The following is a 21,015-nucleotide window of genomic DNA, read 5'->3' on the forward strand; positions in this document are numbered from 1 at the left end:
CAGATGCAGTTACATGAATGCTTTCACTAGCCACTCATGATCCAACAATAGAGAGGCTCTAGCCACTTCCCCCCAGTTCCCCAGCCTAGGACCGCAGACCTGTACCATCTTGCCCTATTCAAAAGCCTGACTAGTGTAATTTTATTACCCCGTCCGCTCCCTCAGTGTGGAGACGACAATGCACCAACCCCTGTTCCTGAGCAGATTTCCCTTTTGCATTTCAAATAACACACTGTATTGGGTAGGTTAAAAAAAAAAACGGATTTATTAACTACACAGAAAGATAGACAGATCAAAGTTAGTTACTAAGAAATAAACAAAATTATAATCTACGCTCCATACAAGGAGTATGTCACCCTGATGAAACAAACCGTCCAGAAATCTTCCATACACAGGCTAGACATCTCTCCAGCCTGGGACCACATTCCCCGTTCAGTTCTTGTTCCTAAGGTGTTTCCAGGTGTTGAGTTCTGGAGTGAGTGAGGCCAAGAGGTGATGCACAGTAGCCAATGGTCAAAAAATTACATAACGTCTCCGCCCATGGTTTCAGGTTAACACATGACACTTAATTAGTACACAGGTGTTTTCCATTAAACAATATATAGAGTGTGCTAGTCTAAAATATATATGTTGAATTCTGAGTTGGAATCCATAGGAATGAAGTAGCTCCCCTGATTGTCCGACAGGTACACACCTAGGAGTTAAAGCAAAAGGACAAATGAAAAGTATATAGCAATAAAGATTGTCTTTTAAATATTCATTTGTGTTTCTAAGGCAGGCACTGGCAATGGCTTGGAGGAGAGGTGCACATCTGTGAGAGGGAGGATATCATATCTCATACTGATATGTCTGAATCTCTTCCATAAACTCAAGGCTGGTGTGTAGGAAGGCACCTCTTCTACAGAAGAAACAGGGCCCCTTTCATTCCTTTGGTATGTTTGCAACTTTGAGATAAAGCCCCCAATTATAATTTCCACCTGGCTTCTTGCTGACCAAGCTTATCTTAGCAAAAAGCAAGGCTGTCCTTTGTTTGTTCTGCTTCTTGGCTAAGATTGTTCACTGTTTGCTAGGCCTCTGTCTTCTTGACCAAACTCTGGATTTTGGGCCTGTAAAAAGCGCTGACACCGTCTATATATCAGGTTGTAACGTAAACAGCACATGGATTTTAGCCTTTCACCCACGAAAGCTTATGCACAAGTAAATGTGTTAGTCTCTAAGGTACCACAACTACTCCTCATTGTTTTTCCTGACTGCATAAGCTTTCCTAACACCGATAGGATCAGCCGTAGGTCATTAGATAGCATCATGCTTCAGGGTCTGAACTGTTCATTCCATGGGGCAGGGGCGCATGGGTGCGCACGCAGGGCCCGTACAGGGGGAGGGGGAGGCAGAGGAACGTGAGCCGGGGGGCTCAGATCCCGCAGTGAGCCCGGCTCTGGGAGTGCCGGTGCTGCGGAGCATGGGGAGACAGGCCGATGGGGCCCATCATCGCTGCCGTGCCCCTTTGGGCAGCATTTCACACGAGCACAAAGCGGGTATCGACCAGCGCGGTGGCTGTGTGCGGTCTCTTTGCACGGGTGGGAATGACAACGCGAGGGGCGGGGCGGTGAGGGATTGGCTCGGCGGGGGCGGGGGGGATTAGCTCCTTCTCGTCCCATGAGGCTGCCCTTCTGGGCCGGGGGGCACAGGAGCATTTGCCAGCATCTGCTGGCCTCTCTTCTCGCCGAGCTCACTTTGAGCCAGGAAACGGGCCGGGGGAGGAGGCGGACGACTCCCATTGCCCCCCGTGGTGCAGGCTCAACCCTTTGTGAAGTCCTGTGGGCCAAATCCTTACTATAGCAACAACCCGGGCCAGCGCGTCAGCAGGCGTGAGCAGCCGGAGCTCCGCTGACCTCAGCACCCACTCAGGGCTAGGCCACCGGTGGCTCTGGGGCCAGTGACGCCCGCTGAGCGTCTGGCCCTCGGCTTTTAACTGGACACGAACGCTGACGAGCGTCGTCCTGCTGGCCAAGTGGAGCCACTCCTGATTTACACCAGTGTAGGAGCAGGCCCGAAGTCCCAGCTTTGTCAAAGGTATTTAAGAATTGCTGTGCTCATCAGAGCAAGGCCTAAGGGGATTAGGAGCCACGAAATTTAGGCACTGGGAGCCTAAATCCCATTCACTGTCCCTGTGATTTTGGCTCCTAGATCTGGTAGGCATTGCAACACTGAGCGCAGCAACGCCGAAATACCTTTACAAATCTGAACCCCAGTCCTCCCCCCTTCCTGCATGTTCCTTTTTTTCTGGTCAGCGGAGGAGCTTAAAAGCTCGTCATCACCAGTCACCAGCAGGGGGCAGCAGCAGCCGGGGCTAGAGGAGCCCCAGCTGTTTCCGAATAGCAGGAGCAGCCAAAGAGGCCAGCCCTCCCATGTCCGCTCTTGCTAGCACACACACTCCTTTCCCCCCCACCCCCATGGTCACAACATCCCCCGCTGCTCTGGGACACAGGGACCTGGCATGTTACGTGTCTGTACAGGACCATGCACATCCGTGGCATTCGGTGAGGCTGGGGAAGCCATCGCTACCCTCCCCTAGGGACATGTGACTGTGTATGTGGGGGGGAAGTGTCCTCGGCCCCATAACCCCCTAAACAGATCAGAGCCAACCGGAATTGAAGGGATGGGGGGCACTGCAGGGGCCAGGCTGTAGGCTGGCATCACGGCCCATGGCCCACCTGGGTACTGTCTCGTCACATGTTCCTGCCGTGTCTGGAGCAGGGGGGCTGCGACTCCCCTTCTGCAGGGGAGGGCTGTAGGTAGTGGATGGAGGGGACGGATCGGGTTCATCCATCGCCCCGTCTAGCAGCCATGTGGCTCAATCTGGTTCTGTCTCCTCGTGGTCTTGGGATTCGAACCTGTGGACCGTGTAAGCCGGGCACCACATAAGAAAGGGGTGCTACCGAGGGGGCCTGAGCACAGGCCTGGGAGCTGGGATCCCAGGCCATCTGTGGTGTGAGTCACTTGGGGTGTCGTCAGTGGATGATTTGCAATGAAAGATGTGCCGGGGCTCAAGCAATATTTTAAAATTCATAACTGATGTGCCTAGCCTGGAAGTCCCGGGGCTATGAAGTGCCAGGCCCAAAGGTGCTGGGGCTCTCAACTGAACGGCCCAGCAGTGCCGGGGCTCTGAACGGCCAGGCCTAGAGCTGCTGGGGCTAGGAACTGCCAGGCCCACAGGTCCCAGAGCTCTGAACGGCCCATCCCAGAAGTGCCAGGGCTATGAACCGCAAGGCCCAGGGGTGCCGGGGCTATGAACCGTGGGGCCCAGGGGTGCCGGGGCTCTGAACCGCGAGGCCCAGGGGTGCCGGGGCTATGAACCGCGAGGCCCAGGGGTGCCGGGGCTCTGAACCGCGAGGCCCAGGGGTGCCGGGGCTATGAACCGCGAGGCCCAGGGGTGCCGGGGCTCTGAACCGCGAGGCCCAGGGGTGCCGGGGCTCTGAACCGCGGGGCCCAGGGGTGCCGGGGCTCTGAACCGCGAGGCCCAGGGGTGCCGGGGCTATGAACCGCGAGGCACAGGGGTGCCGGGGCTATGAACCGCGAGGCCCAGGGGTGCCGGGGCTATGAACCGCGAGGCACAGGGTGCCGGGGCTATGAACCGCGAGGCCCAGGGGTGCCGGGGCTCTGAACCGCGAGGCCCAGGGGTGCCGGGGCTCTGAACCGCGAGGCCCAGGGGTGCCGGGGCTCTGAACCGCGAGGCCCAGGGTGCCGGCACTATGAACCGCGAGGCCCAGGGGTGCCGGGGCTCTGAACCGCGAGGCCCAGGGGTGCCGGGGCTGTGAACCGCGAGGCCCAGGGGTGCCGGGGCTGTGAACCGCGGGGCCCAGGGGTGCCGGGGCTCTGAACCGCGAGGCACAGGGGTGCCGGGGCTCTGAACCGCGAGGCCCAGGGGTGCCGGGGCTATGAACCGCGAGGCCCAGGGGTGCCGGGGCTATGAACCGCGAGGCCCAGGGGTGCCGGGGCTATGAACCGCGAGGCCCAGGGGTGCCGGGACTATGAACCGCAAGGCCCAGGGGTGCCGGGGCTATGAACCGCGAGGCCCAGGGGTGCCGGGACTATGAACCGCGAGGCACAGGGGTGCCGGGGCTCTGAACCGCGAGGCCCAGGGGTGCCGGGGCTATGAACCGCGAGGCCCAGGAGTGCCGGGACTATGAACCGCGAGGCCTAGGGGTGCCAGGACTATGAACCGCGAGGCCCAGGGGTGCCGGGGCTATGAACCGCGAGGCCCAGGGGTGCCGGGGCTATGAACCGCGAGGCCCAGGGGTGCCGGGACTATGAACTGCGAGGCCTATGAACCGCGAGGCCCAGGGGTCCCGGGGCTATGAACCGCGAGGCCCAGGGGTGCCGGGACTATGAACTGCGAGGCCTATGAACCGCGAGGCCCAGGGGTGCCGGGGCTCTGAACCGCGAGGCCCAGGGGTGCCGGGGCTATGAACCGCGAGGCCCAGGGGTACGGGGGCTATGAACCGCGAGGCCCAGGGGTGCCGGGGCTCTGAACCGCGAGGCCCAGGGGTGCCGGGGCTATGAACCGCGAGGCCCAGGAGTGCCGGGACTATGAACCGCGAGGCCTAGGGGTGCCAGGGCTATGAACCGCGAGGCCCAGGGGTGCCGGGGCTCTGAACCGCGAGGCCCAGGGGTGCCGGGGCTATGAACCGCGAGGCCCAGGGGTGCCGGGACTATGAACTGCGAGGCCTATGAACCGCGAGGCCCAGGGGTGCCGGGGCTATGAACCGCGAGGCCCAGGGGTGCCGGAACTATGAACTGCAAGGCCTATGAACCGCGAGGCCCAGGGGTGCCGGGACTATGAACCGCGAGGCCCAGGGGTACCGGGGCTATGAACCGCGAGGCCCAGGGGTGCCGGGGCTATGAACTGCAAGGCCCAGGGGTGCCGGGGCTATGAACGGCGAGGCCCAGGGGTGCCGGGGCTATGAACGGCGAGGCCCAGGGGTGCCGGGGCTATGAAATGCGAGGCCCAGGGTGCCGGGACTATGAACCGCGGGGCCCAGGGGTGCCGGGGCTATGAACCGCGAGGCCCAGGGGTGCCGGGGCTATGAACTGCGAGGCCCAGGGGTGCCGGGGCTCTGAACCGCGAGGCCCAGGGGTGCCGGGGCTCTGAACCGCGAGGCCCAGGGTGCCGGCACTATGAACCGCGAGGCCCAGGGGTGCCGGGGCTCTGAACCGCGAGGCCCAGGGTGCCGGCACTATGAACCGCGAGGCCCAGGGGTGCCGGGGCTATGAACCGCGAGGCCCAGGGGTGCCGGGGCTATGAACCGCGAGGCCCAGGGGTGCCGGGACTATGAACCGCGAGGCCCAGGGGTGCCGGGGCTATGAACCGCGAGGCCCAGGGGTACGGGGGCTATGAACCGCGAGGCCCAGGGGTGCCGGGGCTACGAACCGCGAGGCCCAGGGGTGCCGGGGCTCTGAACCGCGAGGCCCAGGGGTGCCGGGGCTATGAACCGCGGGGCCCAGGGGTGCCGGGGCTATGAACCGCGAGGCCCAGGGGTGCAGGGGCTCTGAACCGCGAGGCCCAGGGGTGCAGGGGCTCTGAACCGCGAGGCCCAGGGGTGCCGGGGCTCTGAACCGCGAGGCCCAGGGGTGCCGGGGCTATGAACCGCGAGGCCCAGGGGTGCCGGGGCTATGTACCGCGGGTCCCAGGGGTGCCGGGGCTATGAACCGCGAGGCCCAGGGGTGCCGGGGCTATGTACCGCGAGGCCCAGGGGTGCCGGGGCTATGTACCGCGGGTCCCAGGGGTGCCGGGGCTCTGAACCGCGAGGCCCAGGGGTGCCGGGGCTATGAACCGCGAGGCCCAGGGGTGCCGGGACTATGAACCGCGGGGCCCAGGGGTGCCGGGGCTATGAACCGCGGGGCCCAGGGGTGCCGGGGCTATGAACCGCGGGGCCCAGGGGTGCCGGGGCTATGAACCGCGAGGCCCAGGGGTGCCGGGGCTATGAACCGCGGGGCCCAGGGGTGCCGGGGCTATGAACCGCGAGGCCTATGAACCGCGAGGCCCAGGGGTGCCAGGTGTAACGATGCTGCCTCTGGCGGGACACAACTGAGAGTATGAATTCAGGACTAATTGCTTAGAGCAGGGCAGTTACAGCCCAAGGCTGGGGTCCTTTGCACACCAAACCAGCCAAACAGAGAAGACTTCGGTCTCACCCCACTGGCTAACCATAAGTCACACAAGCAATTCCCTTAGACAATCAAGTTTCCCAGTATCACCACCAGTGCCACTCGTTATGGGGACGAATGGTTATGAAAACCAATACCCCAGTAAAAGAACAAAGGTTCTCTCGATCCCAAGGGACCAAGCCCCAGACCCAGGTCAATACACAAATCAGATCTTACCCACCAATCACGCTGTTGCTGCCAGTCCCGGAGGTGCCCCATCATGAGCCTCTGCAGCATGAGCGAAAAGACAACTGGCTGTGAGCTCAGGCGGTAGCGCAGACTCGTTTAACTCTCTCTAAGTGGTCTCGGTGCCTCCAGATGGGACAGGACACCCCACCCGGAGGTGTGCGGGTTACACTGGCACCAGGACGTCACTGGGAGCAGAATCTGCCCCTTGACCTACCTGGGCCCGTCTGTCGGCCGGGACAGCTCCCCGGCAGGGTCTATGGTGGCGAGCGGCAGGGCGTGTGTAGCTTGCTCCCAGGGGTGTCAGGAGGTGAGTGGGGTGGGGAGGGGAAGCAGCGCTTAGGAGGGTGCGGATAGAGAAAAGCCCCCGTCAGCGTGTAGCTGCCCTCGTTCTGCACACCCTTGCAGCTGCTGCGAGTTGCGCTATTTGCCCCCTCGCCACTCACACCTGCTGGCCCCCTGCATGTCACTTCCACTGCTGTGTAACCACTGGGGGATCAGCCTGATGCTGGCTCTGGAACTGCACCAGCTTCTGTGCGGGGTGCCTTCAGCCCCGTCTGCCTCAGTTTCCCCCTCCTTAACAGAGAATATCACTGCGCCTTCCCTTGGGCGGAGTGTGAGCAGCCACTGGAGTGCAGGGGGCTGGCCGGGGGCTGATTCAGCCCCATGCAGCAGCCTCATGGATGGCCAGAGTGGAGAGCTCTCAGGCCTCGGGCCCCTTTCGTAGGTACCCAAGCGCTGCATGGGGGCCGGGCTCTGCACGGATGGCACCTCTCCCAGGGTAAAGCATGGCGCAGCGCCTGCCCAGGAGCACCCGCCCGTGAGGAATGCCTCGCTCCGGCCTGCCCTGCCTGGGCCGTGCCCCAGGTGCATGCAGCCTGGTTCTCTGAGCCTGGGACCTGCAGCTCCTTACGCTTCCTTCAGGAAGCCCCCTGACTTGAGCACAGGGGTTCTCAATCTTTTTCCTTTTAACACCCCCCCCCGGCCCCCAGTGCTATAAAAACTCCACGGCCCACCTGTGCCACAACATCTCTTTTTCAGCATATCCAGTGGATTAAAAGCCAGGCCTGGCGTTAGAGGGTAGCAAGCAGGGCAATTGCCCGGGGCCCCACACGACAGGAGGCCCACACAGCTAAGTTGCTCGAGCTTCGGCTTCAGTCCAGGGCAGTGGGGCTCGGGCTTCAGCTTCAGCCCCAGGCCCTAGTGAGTCTAACACTGCCCCTCCTCTCTGGTTTATTCTGGTGGACCCCCTGAAACCTGCTTGCGCCCCCCCCCCCCCCCCCCCCCCCCCCCGCCAGTTGGCCCCGGACCCCTGGTTGAGAACCACTGCTTTAGAGCACTATCCTGCCTCTTTCCCCGGCTCTGAACATTCCCAGGCCAGCAGCTGCCGGGCCCTCCTCTGCCTCTCCTCGTTCCTTACACCGTTCCCCATGCAAATCCGCTCGCTCCTTCAACCCCTGTGCCGCCCGACCGCCGCATGCTGGGTCTCGATTGGCCAGTCCGTGAGCCCCCAGCTCGGCACTTGGCCGGGTGTACAGGCAGCGCTGGGCATCACCGCAGCGGGTAGTGGCTGCAGTGGGTCTTGTGCGTGGCTTAGTGTTGTAGACATTCAGCCAGCCCTGGCAAGAATGACGGGGGATCCCCTGTGAGTGCGATTTGCGGGGGAACCCCTGTGAGTGTAAGAATTACTTAGATGTCTCCAAGTCAGCAGGGCCTGATGAAATACATCCTAGAATACTCCAGGAACTGGCTGACTCTGAGCCATTAGTTATTATCTTTGAGAACTTGTGGAGGACAGGAGAGATCCCAGAGACTGGGAAACGGCAAACATAGTGCCCATCTACAAAAAGGGGAATAAGAACAACCCAGGGAATTACAGACCAGTCCATTTAACTTCTGTACCTTGAAGATAATGGAGCAAATAGTTAAGCTGTCAGTTTGCAAACACCTAGAAGATAATAAGGGGATATGTAACAGCATGGATATTTCAATAACAAATCATGTCAAACCAACCTGATAGCTTTCTTTGACAGGTTAAGAAGCTTTTTGGATTAGGGCAGCAGTAGTGTCTCGCATGACCGCCTCATAAACTAGGGAAGTATAACTCAGATGGAGCTACTATAAGGTGGGTGCAAAACTGGTTGGAAAACCGCTCCCAGAGAGTGTCAGAGGTGTAGCTGTGTTAGTCTGTATCCACGACAACAACGAGGAGTCCGGTGGCACCTTACCTTACTTTTTACACATGAAAGCTTATGCCCAAATAAATCTGTTAGTCTTTAAGGTGCCACCAGACTCCTTGTTGTTTTTTCCCAGAGAGTAGTTATCAGTGGTTCACCGTCATGCTGGAAGGGCATAACGAGTGGGGTCCCGCACTGATCAGTTCTGGGTCCGATTCTGTTCAATGTCTTCATCAGTGATGTAGATAATGGCATAGAGAATACACTTATAAAGTTTGCAGATGATACCAAGCTGGGAGGGGTTGCAAGTGCTTTGGAGTATAGGATTAAAATTCAAAATGATCTGGACAAACTGGAGAAATGGTCTGAAGTAAATAGGATGAACTTTGGACAAATGCCAAGGACTCCACTTAGGAAGGAACAATCAGTTGCACACATTCAAAATGGGCAATGACTGCCTGGGAAGGAGTGCTGCGGAAAGGGATCTGGGGGTCATAGTGGACCACAAGCTAAATATTAGTCAATAGTGTAACTCTGTTGCAAAAAAAAAAAGTGAACACCATTGGGGGGTTATTATTTGCAGGAGTGTTGAAAGCAAGACACGAGAAGTAATTCTTTTGCTCTACCCTGCGCTGATTAGGTCTCAGCTGGAGTATTGTGTCCAGTTCTGGGTGCCACATTTCAGGAAAGGTGTGGAGAAAATGGAGAAAGTCCAGAGAAGAGCAACAAAAATGCTTAAAGGTCTAGAAAACATGACCTGTGAGGGAAGATTGAAAAAACTGGGTTTGTTTAGTCTGGAGAAGAAAAGACTGAAGAGGGACATGGTGATAGTCTTCAAGTATGTAAAAGGTGGCTATAAACAGGAGGGTGATAAATTGTTCACTGAGGACAGGACAAGAAGCAAAGGGCTTAAATTGCAGCAAGGGAGGTTTAGGTTGGACATTAGGAAAAACTTCCCAACTGTCAGGGTGGTTAAGCAGTGGAACAAGTTACCCGGGGAGGTTGTGGAATCGCTGTCACTAGAGTTTTTAAAGAACAGGTTAGACAAACAACTGTTAGGGATGGTCTATTTAGTCCTGCCTCAGTCCCTGGGGCTGGACTAGATGACCTAAAGAGGTCCCTTCCTGTCCTACACTTCTATGGTTCTATAATATAAATCAATAATTGATACCCAGTCAAATTAGTTAATAATTATCTGCCCCAGTAGTAATGACTTCCCTAACTTATAGTTTCTGCCCCTCTGCCCACCCTGAGCCAGGAGACAGGCTTTGCAGCTTGGAGAGAGGGTGGCAAACCCAAGGCCAGGGGCGCTCGCAGGCCCAGGGGATTCTAATCCCGTAGCGGTATTTGCACCTCCCTGTGCCCGGGTGTAGCTCCGTTCGTGCTCCTTGGGGATCAGTGCAGGGGACACGCAAGGGGACCTTTAGGCAGTGACACGGTTTGCAAGTGTGCACTGACTTTTGTGGTGGGTGTTCCATGCGGGGGCGGGGGGGGGGGGGGGGGCGTGGCTGAGACCAGGCACGGGACGACTTAAATCTCCACAGCTGTTGGGCCAGCACCTTTCACAAGCACTTAACTCGTCTGACATAACCCCTGAAGTTGGCAAGGGCTGCGCCCGCCCCTGCAGCTGCTTGTACATGGGGCAGGGGACGGGTTGTGCTGATCCTTACAGCCTGCTACTCTATGCCAGGGAATAGGAGCAGAGCGGAGGTTTTGGTAGAACACAGGATGGGTATGCTTCGGGGTGGTGCTGCTCATGTGATGACCTGCAGAGCCATGTGGCTACCTGCCCGGCCCTACTCATGCCAATCCGTCTCTGCCAGGGCTCCTTCTAGACCCCAAACCTCTGAGCAGCTTCCAACAACCACCACCATCTAAGACACAATCTGCCAGAGGAAGGGTTCCTTCCTTCCCACCAAATGTAGAACTTTCTCCCCACATTACACTGGCCCGAGGCCCAGGACGGGCAACGTTCAGACCTGGGCCAGTCTCAGTTTTAAGCGCTGACATCTCGTGGCCCATCGGGGGTAAAAGCAGGCACACTGTAGGATTAGAAGGGGGGTGCGGGGGGGAGGCTGCAGGGCCATCCTTAGGATTTATGGGGCCCTATGCAGTATTATTAAACTGGTGCCCCTATGCCTGACGGCAGCCCGGGCTCACATGTGTAGTTTGGATAAGGGTGGTCTTTTGAAGGATTTATTTAAAAATCTATATGTCTGAAGATCCAAGCATTTAAGGCTGACGATGAATCCTCAGATTGTGCATCTATAAATCTACGCAAGGATTTTTTGGAGACGTGATTTTATAATCTTCAGTAACATGCTAATGAAATAGTTTTAAAGCAAATTTTAAACTAAGGTCCTGTAGACTGACATGTTCTGAGTAAATATAACAGTCATGCACAACTGTTTTCCTCCGTACGTTCAGAAACTGACAGTAGATACCTGGGGGGTCGGCAAATGCCTGTTAAATGGCTTCATTACCTAATAGCTCATTTTAACTAATTAGCCTCTCACAGTTTGTATGATAACTTCCAACTTATCTGTATGTGTGTATGTCTCTTACTGTATGTTCCATTCTGGGTATCCGATGAAGTGGGCTGTAGCCCACGAAGGCTGATGCTCTAATAAATTTGTTAATCTCTACGGTGCCACAAGTCCTCCTGTTCTTATTACCACTTGAATGGCTCTTTAACTGTTTCAATGTTGAGCTAATAGGTCTGGCAGGCTGGAGGCTTTTTCACTTTTAAGTACTAGATCCCCTCCAGAGGAAGACTCACCAGGCTGCAGCAGCCAGTTGTGGTGGGAGCCTGCAGGAAGGGTCAGAACAGGGATAGGAAGAGGTGGGGGGGTGGACACTAAGACCCGGGGTGCCTCAAATTCTCTGGTGCCCTAGGTATGCTGTGTATGCCTAAGGACGGCTCTGGGTGCCTGGCTTTCCAGTGGGAGCAGCTCTGAGGGCAGATCCCAAAACGGCATATGCCTAGTCAGAGGGATACAAAAACGGGGCTCGTTGATTCTCTGTAAAACTCGCGGAAGCTTTGTCCTGATTTGATACGGACAGTCCCAATATTCAGGGCTTTTTCTTATGTAGGCACTGATTACCCCAACCTCCCCCCGGCTTGTTCACATTTGCTATCTGGTCACCTTACTTTGCTTAGACAGTTTGTCTGTCGGACACGGGGCAGAGACAATAGCTGGTGATGGGTGGGTGACATGGAACTTGGATTCATGCACATTAGTATTCAGGCCTAAGCCGCTGGTCAGTAACAGCCTGTATGCTGCTTCCTGCCCTTATATCCCATGGATCCTCACGCGCTCTCTCTCCCTCTGTATCTATCGCTCTGTTGGCCCAGACACCAAGAGACACCTACTGCGTGCGTGAGACAGGAAGCTATTCCTATTGTTCTTTGTATTGTGGGAATGCGTGGGGCCCAGCAGCACTCAGGTGCCAGGCCTGGGACAGGCACGGAACAAAAGCTGACTCCTGCCTCAAGAAGTGGGTCGTTAGAGCTCTATTTTTTGACAGAAAGTTCTTCATCGTGGTGACGTATGTCCTGATCCTCAGGGCTGTGCTGATACTCTCTTCCAGGGACGCCTGCCTTGAGGTTTTTGGCACCTGTGGGGCCCATACCTGCATCTTCACCAGCTTCTACATGCTGGCCTTCCTCTCCTTCACCCACTGCTTCGGCCCTAACATCCCCCACCATGGCCACATCCTCCTGGCCAACCTCTACCTCCTGGTGCCACCCATGTTGAATCCCATTGTGTACGGTGTGAAGATCAAGGAGACCCGGGTGCGAGTGCTTGACCTGCTCTGCCAGACGCAGAGCATCCCTGAAGTTGGTGCATGAGCCATTGTTCTGGCAGGGGATGCTGAACAGGAACTGGGATTCTGGACTTTTCCCCATAGTTCTCCCTGCTGCTCCATCCTTGTGGCGGCTCCTCCCAGAGTCTTCAGGTTCCCCGCTAATCCCCTGTCTTGCCTTGGTTCCATCTTCAATCCTGCATCCAGCTGACTCTAGCCACAGAACTTCATGGTGCAGACTTGCTGCTTTATGCAACTCTGTTGCAAAAAATGGCAGCTACTAAAGTTAGATTAAACAGCAGGTATTTTAAAATCAGTTAGCATTTTTAAATTAGCAGTGCATCTAACTTGCATCCAAGAGTTTTAAAAGAGCTGGCTGAGAAGATCCCTGAACTGTTGGTTTTCATTAACTTTTGGAACACTGGGGAAATTCCAGAAGACTGGAAGACAGCTAATGTGCCAATATTTTAAAAGGGTAAACAGGATGACGTGGATAATTACAGGCCTCTCAGCTTGACATTGATCCTAGACAAGATAATGATGCAGCTGGTGTGGGACTTGATTAATAAAGAATTAAAGGAAGGCAGTGTAATTAATGCAAGCCAGCATGGGTTTATGGACAATAGAGCCTGTCAAACTAACTTCATATATTTTTATGATGAGATAACAAGTTTGGTTGCTAAAATATAATGTTGTATTGATGTAATATACTTAGACTTCTGTAAGGCATTTGACTTGGTACTGCATGACATTGTGATTAAAAAATGGAACAAGAAAAAGTTAACGTGTCCCACATTACATGGATTAAAAACAGGCTAACTGATAGGTCTCAAAATGTAACTGTAAACTGGGAATCCTGTGGAGTCCCACAGGGATCCCTTTTTGGCCCTACACCATTTAAAATGTTTATCAATGCCCTGGAAGAAAACATAAAATCATCATGGATAGAGTTAGCAGAGGGAGTGGTAAATATTGAACAGGACAGGTCCCTGATAGCAGAGAGATCTGTATCACTCGGTAAGCAGGGCACAAGCAAACTTTATGGGTTTTAATACAGCTAAATGTAGATGTAGATGTAACCCATGCCTGCTGTACTCTGTCCCCATGTAATGGCACCGAGACCACAGAGATGAACGAGTCAGCCATGTGGCGTTTAGCTCATGCAGTAGAGGCTCATGCACCCCCAGGTTCAGTCTTGCCCACTGACACCTGGGGTCTGTCGGTGTTACATATGCATCTAGGATCAAGGAATGCAGGCTGTACTTACAAGGCAGGGCTCTGCTCCTGGAAGCAGGGACTCTGAAAAAGATATGGGGGTCAAGGTGGATAATCAGCCAAACAGGAGCTCCCAGTGTGACACCATGGCCAAAGGGGCTAATGCGATCCTGGGATGTATAAACAGGGGAATCTTGAGTAGAAGCCGAGAGGTTATTTTACCTCTATTTGGCCCTGGTGCGAGCGCTGCTGGATTCCTGTCTCCGGTTCTGGTGCCCAGAGTTCAGGAAGAATATTGATATTCTGGCCTCCTCCATATTGGCAATACCTCCCAAATTTGTGTCATTTGCAAATTTTAGTAGTACACTCCCACTTTTTGTGCCAAGGCCAATAACGATAATATTAAATAAGATTGATCCCAAGACCGGTCCCTGCTGAATTCTGCTACTAACCTCCCTCCAGCCTAACAGTTCACCTTTCAGTATGACCCACTGTAGTCTCCCCTTTAACCACTTCCTTACCCACCTTTTGATCCTCATATTAATCCCCCTTCTCCAATTTAACTAATAATTTCCCATATGGAACTGTATCACATGCCTTACTGACATCCTGATAGATTAGATCTACTGTGTCCTGGAGTGTGGGGGACTCAGGGCCCTGCACCCCTCACTTCCTGCGATTCACCGTGACTCTCAGCCGGCCAGTAAAACAGAAGGTTTGTTAGACGACAGGAATACAGTCCAAAACAGAGCTTGTAGGTAGAATCATAGAATAGGAAGGGACCTCAGGAGGTCATGTAGTCCAACCCCCTGCTCAAAGCAGGACCAACACGAATGAAATCATCCCAGCCAGGGCTTTGTCAAGCCTGACCTTAAAAACTTCTAAGGAAGGAGATTCCATCACCTCCCTAGGGAACGCATTCCAGTGTTTCACCACCCTCCTAGTGAAAATTTTTTTCCTTATATCCAACCTAGGCCTCCCCCACTGCAACTTGAGACCATTACTCCTTGTCCTGTCATGTGCTATCACTGAGAACAGTCTAGAGCCATCCTCTTTGGATCCCCCTTTCAGGTAGCTGAAAGCAGCTATCAAATCCCCCCTCATTCTTCTCTTCCGCAGACTAAACAATCCCAGTTCCCTCAGCCTCTCCTCATAAGTCATGTGTTCCAGACCCCTAATCATTTTTGTTGCCCTCCGCTGGATGTTTTCTAGTTTTTCCACATCCTTCTTGTAGTGTGGAGCCCAAAACTGGACACAGTACTCCAGATGAGGCCTCACCAATGTCAAACAGAGGGGAACGATCACATCCCTCAATCTTCTGGCAATGCCCCTACTTATACAGCCCAAAATGCCATTGGCCTTCTTGGCAACAAGGGCACACTGTTGACTCATATCCAGCTTCTCGTCCACTGTAACCCCTCGTTCCCATTAGCCACCCTGCCACTGTACCTCAGCTCCTCATGACCCTCATTAAAACCTGAGGCAAAGTATTCAGTTAGGTGTTGGGCCAGGCCTAGCTTCTCTTTAATGTCCACCCCGCCCTCAGTGTTTAACTGCCCCACTTCTTTATTCCTTTTTATTTATATAGCTATAGAAATGGTTTGGTTTTAATGCCCTTTACCAGGTCCATTCTGCTTGGCTTTTGGCAGCTCTCACTTTTCCCCTGCACTTTCTGACCTCCAAGGGTAGCTTTCTTTGCTGATCCGTCCCATCTTCCATTCCTTGTAAGCTTTCTCCTTTCTCTTACTCACCTCTTTGAGAGGCTTGGTCATCCAGCTTGGTCTGCCGCCCCTCCCTAGGAATGTTTTCCCCTTGCTTGGGATGCAGGCTCCAGAGAGTTTCTGCAGCTTTGTCTTAAGGCTTTGAGCCTTGGGATGTCTGTGTTGTTTGAAGCGTGAATGGTTCCCATTCACACGTGGCTTAGCTCAGCCGTTTAGCTTTGTTCTCCATCCAAACTAGCACTGCCTCGTACTGATACCACCCTGATATATCAATCCTCACTACAAGGCCTGGCGGCGGGTGGCCCTGCTTCACAGGACGCAGTGTGCGCTAGCGGGTAGAGCATTGGACTGGGACTCAGGCTCTCTGCCAAGCCCTTCCACTGAATTGCTGGGCGACCTTGGGCAAGTCACTCCCCTGCTCTGTGCCTCAGTTTCCCCATCTGTACAGTAGGGATAATGATACGCGCACATACCAAGCAATTAGAGATCTCCTGATGAAAGTGCTGCGTGAGAGCTTGGTATTAGGACTCGCTACAGCTTGCAAACCTATAGATCACCTGCTGAGTGCCCACACTGTCCTCCTCTGCTGTGCCCCCGCATGCTCTGTGCCCTCTGGCCTCCAGCAACGCCTCTGGCTGCTGCTGGTTTGCTCAACGAACTCATTCCAGACTCCGGCGCATGCAGGAGGGGGAACGCTGCCTGACCTCTCAGAGGAGGAGGGCTGTGGAGGGAATGGACCAGGCGTGGCCGCTGCCCACGCAGTGATCTGGAGAGAACGTGAAGGGAGTTTTCTGTGGCTCGGAGACCCGTGGGACGTTGACATAACCTCCCTGGTCAGTGCCTTGGGGAGAGACAGGCCTTGAAGGGGGGGGTGGGGGGAGGGGGTGCATGGGTGGTCAGAGCAGCCAGGCTGGGATCGGATAGTACGTCTACACAGGGACCCAGGCCAGCCATGGGGATTTTATCCCTGTGTAGATGTAGCCTTAGTGTGGCCTGTCGGCGCAGGAGAGATAACCAGCAACCCCCTTATCTCATCAGCGCCACACTCCTCCACTCTCCTTCCTGCTGGCTCGTGCCTTTTGTCTTTCTCCCTTTTAATATTAATTATAAACAATAATGAATTGGGAGCACTGGGGATGGAATTCCCCCCACACACACACACACGCACCATCAACCGTGCAGAGGGCCGGGACAGACCTATGCACCTTATACAGGCCTCACGCCGACCTCTCCTTGCCCGGGCTGGGTTCCTGAGGCCCACACCCCACTCCCGTGGCCCAGACTGCTGCCTGACCCCCCACTGCTCACACAAGCGCAATTCGAGTGCCCAGCCAACACAAGGAGGCTGCTGGATCCTGCCAGCTAGAAATAGACCCTGGCACCGGGAGTCCTGAGTGTCGTCCAGTGCTACATCCCCTGGGGTGCGGGGCGTGAGGATGAGGATATGATTGGGGGGAGGGGAACAGTCGGGGGACCCCAGCAGCAAGGTGCAAGTGAGGGCACCCTCAGCTGCATAGGCCACAAAAAACCCTGGGCCCAGGGAGGCATGAAGCTGGTGTTAAAGCCCCCGTTTCCTGCACCATGCAGCTCCTGGCTGGAAGGCAGACTCAGGATCTGTTTCTCCGCTGGGCTGAATTTCTCCCTGGGGCAAGCTCACTCCTGACACTGGGCTTTACACCAGATATGCCGGCAAGATAAGAAAAAGTATGGGCTGGATGAATGAACAAAAAGGTGGATAGAAACCTGGCTAGATTGTCAGGCTCAATGGGTAGTGATCAACAGCTCCATGTCTAGTAGGCAGCCGGTATCAAGCGGAGTGCCCCAGGGGTCAATCCTGGGGCTGTTTTTTTTCAACATCTTAATGAATGATCTGGATGATGGGATGGATTGCACCCTCAACAAGTTTGCAGATGACACTAAGCTGCGGGAGAGAGAGAGAGATGCTGGAGGGTACGGATAAGGTCCAGAGTGACCTAGACAAATTGGAGGATTGGGCCAAAAGAAATCTGATGAGGTTCAACGAGGACAAGTGCAGAGTCCTGCACTTAGGATGGAAGAATCCCATGCACCGCTACAGGCTGGGGACCAACTAGCTAAGCAGCTGTTCTGCAGAAAGGGACCTGGGGATTACAGTGGATGAGAAGCTGGATATGAGTCAGCAGTGTGCCCTTGTTGCCAAGAAGGCCAATGGCATATTGGGCTGCATTAGTAGGAGCATTGACAGCAGATCTAGGGACATGATTATTCCCCTCTACTCAGCACTAATGAGGCCACATCTGGAGTATTGCATCCAGTTTTGGGCCCCCCACTGCAGAAGGGATATGGACAAACTGGAGAGTTCAGCAGAGGGCAAAGAAAATGATGAGGGGACTGGAACACGTGACTTATGAAGAGAAGCTGAGGGAACTGGGGTTATTTAGTCTGCAGAAGAGAAGAGTGAGGGGGGATTTGATAGCTGCTTTCAACTACCTGAAGGGAGGTTCCAAAGAGGATGGAGCTCGGCTGTTCTTAGTGGTACCAGATGACAGAACAAGGAGCAATGGTCTCAAGTTGCAGTGGGGGAGGTCTAGGTTGGATATTGGGAAACACTATTTCACTAGGAGGGTGGTGAAGCACTGGGTTACCTAGGGAGGTGGTGCAATCTCCGTCCTTGGAGGTTTTTACGGCCAGGCTTGACAAAGCCCTGGCTGGGATGATTTAGTTGGGGATTGGTCCTGTTTTGAGCAGGGGTTGGACTAGATGACCCCCTGAGGTCTCTTCCAGGCCTTCAAGACGAGGTGGCCGAGCGGTTAAGGCGATGGACTGCTAATCCATTGTGCTCTGCACGCGTGGGTTCGAATCCCATCCTCGTCGGTCCCCTTGCTTAGTTACCTTTCGTGGGGGGAGGGATAGCTCAGTGGTTTGAGCATTGGCCTGCTAAACCCAGGGTTGTGAGTTCAATCCTTGAGGGGGCCATTTAGGGATTGGGGGCAAAAATTGGGGATTGGTCCTGCTTTGAGCAGGGGGTTGGACTAGATGACCTCCTGAGGTCCCTTCCAACCCTGATATTCTATGATTCTAATCTCCCATGTCATGGCTCATCCAGGTGCGATTGCTTTACCTCAGCAAAATGCACAGTGGGGTTTCCCCACTTCTTGTGCCCGGTCTCAGATTGTTCCCAGCCCTATCCAGCGCTCTGCCTTCCCATGCAGACAGGCTTCTGGTGTAAGGAGTGGTAAGGGGCTGAGCTGCTGTCTGATCCTCTGGTTGGGCGTACTCCGGGACAGGCTCTTTGGGACAGGGGCAGCATAGGTGCAGTGCCCTGCGCAACAGGGGCCCTGACTTGACGGGAGCCTTTGGCGCTACTGCACTATAAATGATTGATTTCACCCGCCCACACAAGGAGTACCGGGGGGGGCAGGTATGCTCCCAGCACACCAAAGTACCAGGGCCATGTTCTCCTCTCTGTGAAGCCGGTGTCAATCCAGAACTGCTACCCTGATGCTGGTTTTACACCACTGCAACAGAGATCAGAATTCCACCCCGGGGTCAGTAGTTGCTTGTTCCTGGTCCCACGGGATTCAGCATCTCTGCAGGTGGAATTCCACCCACGTCATTCCAGGCCAGGGAAGAATTTGGCTCAGGGAGTTTTTCCACAACGTAGCAGAGCCCGACCTTCCTTTCTCCACCCGGGGATCTACTGCTCCAAAGAGCAGGCCGGGCTCTGGAGAGGAGGCGAGTCAGAGATGGGTAATGCACCCCTGGGAGCATTCAGGGGTGTCTGCCCCCGGCAGCTTGCACCTAGGGGCTGTTTAAGATGCCCCAGTCCCGAGGGCCCTGTTCCAAAGAGCAGAGGGGAGAGCGAAGGGAGAAGCAGCGAGGGAGGGAAGGAAGGAAAGAAAAACAGACTGGGAAATTGACCTGCATCGATAAGGGAGCCCTTGCTTATCTGCCAGTGCAGGGTTGGGTGTGGGAAGGGGGCTGGCTAGCCATACAAAAGAGCAGCCACGTGGCTTAGAGGATGGGTCCTGACGGGAGCCAGGCGGAGTTTTCACCAGGTGGGAATTAGGGACACAAAACTAACCCAGCAATGTGGGAAAGCAGTCCAGGCAGGTGGGTCTTGCAATGTAAGGCAGGCTTATGGACTGCGGGGGAGAGCGGCTATATCAGTGCTCACAGGGGCACTCTGCTCCCTGGTCAGGTGAAGGGCCCAGCACAGTTGCTTCGTGCCCGGGCCCACGTTTCAGAGCCAGCATCCAGCTGGGGACGCACCTTTTACCCAGCAGCAGCCTGAGCGGTTTCTCCGAGAGCTGGGGGCCAGCGACACCAGAAAGTAAAGTCACCAGGAGAGCACAGGATCCAGACACAGGCTGCACGAGCCCTGCCTTCCCAAATGGCATCCGAGCTGCTCCCCAGCACAGAAACGCCCCGCCTCGAGACACACGCGGCTCATCCCTCGCTGGCGTGCACCGGGGCGGGGGGTGCCCCTGCAGCTGACGAGCGCTCGGCACGGCTGAGGCGAGGGTGTGTTAAAGTCTTGGGCAGTGGGCTGGGGATGAAGTGAGCTGTAGCTCACGAAAGCTTATGCTCAAAATAAATTTGTTAGTCTCCAAGGTACCACAAGTGTACTCCTTTTCTTTTTGCGAATACAGACTAACACAGCTGCTACTCTGAAACCTGTAAATAACAGTGAATAATACTCCAGATCCCTGTGGCAAACTCAGCCCCTGGTTTGGGGGGCTAAGTTTGACCCCAAACGCCTTGTGACACGTTGCAGGCACGTCCCGGGAGCTTGCAGTCTTTGTGCCGCTAGAGGGTGCCCAGACTGTTCTGGGAATGCGAGAGCAGCCTGCCGAGGGCTCAGAAACACTGCGGGTTTATTGCACATTCAGGTGGCTGCCCCTGAAAATACTTTCCTCTCTTCTGCAGAGAGACAGAGCAACAAGGAATCCAGAAGCAAGCAGCTTCCCGCCACTTGGGAGGAATATTACAGTGCTGTAGCCGGTCTGGGGTCGATGTGGGCCGGTGGATCGGCACTAGCGAGGCCGGGCGGCTCTTTTGACTGGGAGGGAAGGGAGCAGCAGTGAAGAGTGCCAGACAGATTGCTCAGCCCCCTCTGCTCCTCCTTTGTTCTGGCCTCTGCTCGGAAAGATCAGAACTTGGCTTGGTAACGCCACAGCCAATGCCTAAGCCGCACGCAGGGAGGCAGCGTGGTCTGGCAGTTAGATCATGAAATGAGGACTGCAAATGCCTGGTGGTCTAGTTGTGTGTCTGTCACAGCCTCTTGCGGGGTGACCTTGGGCCAGCCGTGTCCCTGCTCTGTGCCTCAGTTTCCCCATCTGGGATAGTGGGAGTTGCCATAATGGTAAAGGGCTTACAAATCTACAGCCAAAAAGTGCTTCATACAAGCTGAGCTTTACTAGTGGCATGGAAAACCGGTACGTCACACCGCCCCCAGGCTCTTCAATCATGAAAGTTTTATTCCAGCTCATTAAAACGCTGCTGGCATGAACCAGCAAAGAGCATTTCCACAGACACAGAAGCCGGCTGACCTGGCCCAGGGCCGGCACAATTCCTCTGTGCTGACTCCGCAGGGATAAAGCACAAGTTACTTGGAGCAGTACCAGGTTGCCCAAAAGACCAGATTCTGCTCTCTGTGAAATGGGTGTAAATCCGGAGCACTGCCATTCAAGTCAGTGGAGTTACTCAGGTTTACACCAGGC

General features: G+C 55.2%; 1 long non-coding RNA gene and 1 other non-coding gene across 2 annotated transcripts; one reads left to right on the plus strand and one right to left on the minus strand.

Moving 5' to 3' along the window:
* Positions 1-242: 242 nt before the first annotated feature.
* On the minus strand, positions 243-20,677 carry LOC119566969. The gene is made up of 3 exons (XR_005226598.2): positions 19,565-20,677; positions 13,645-13,676; positions 243-694 (listed from the first exon to the last, which is right to left on the minus strand). It is a non-coding gene; the product is annotated as an uncharacterized LOC119566969 (long non-coding RNA).
* Positions 18,085-18,166, plus strand: TRNAS-GCU. The gene has a single exon. It is a non-coding gene; the product is annotated as a tRNA-Ser (tRNA).
* Positions 20,678-21,015: the final 338 nt, after the last annotated feature.

This window comes from Chelonia mydas, chromosome 1, assembly GCF_015237465.2.
Source record: "Chelonia mydas isolate rCheMyd1 chromosome 1, rCheMyd1.pri.v2, whole genome shotgun sequence".
NCBI lineage: Eukaryota > Metazoa > Chordata > Testudines > Cheloniidae > Chelonia > Chelonia mydas.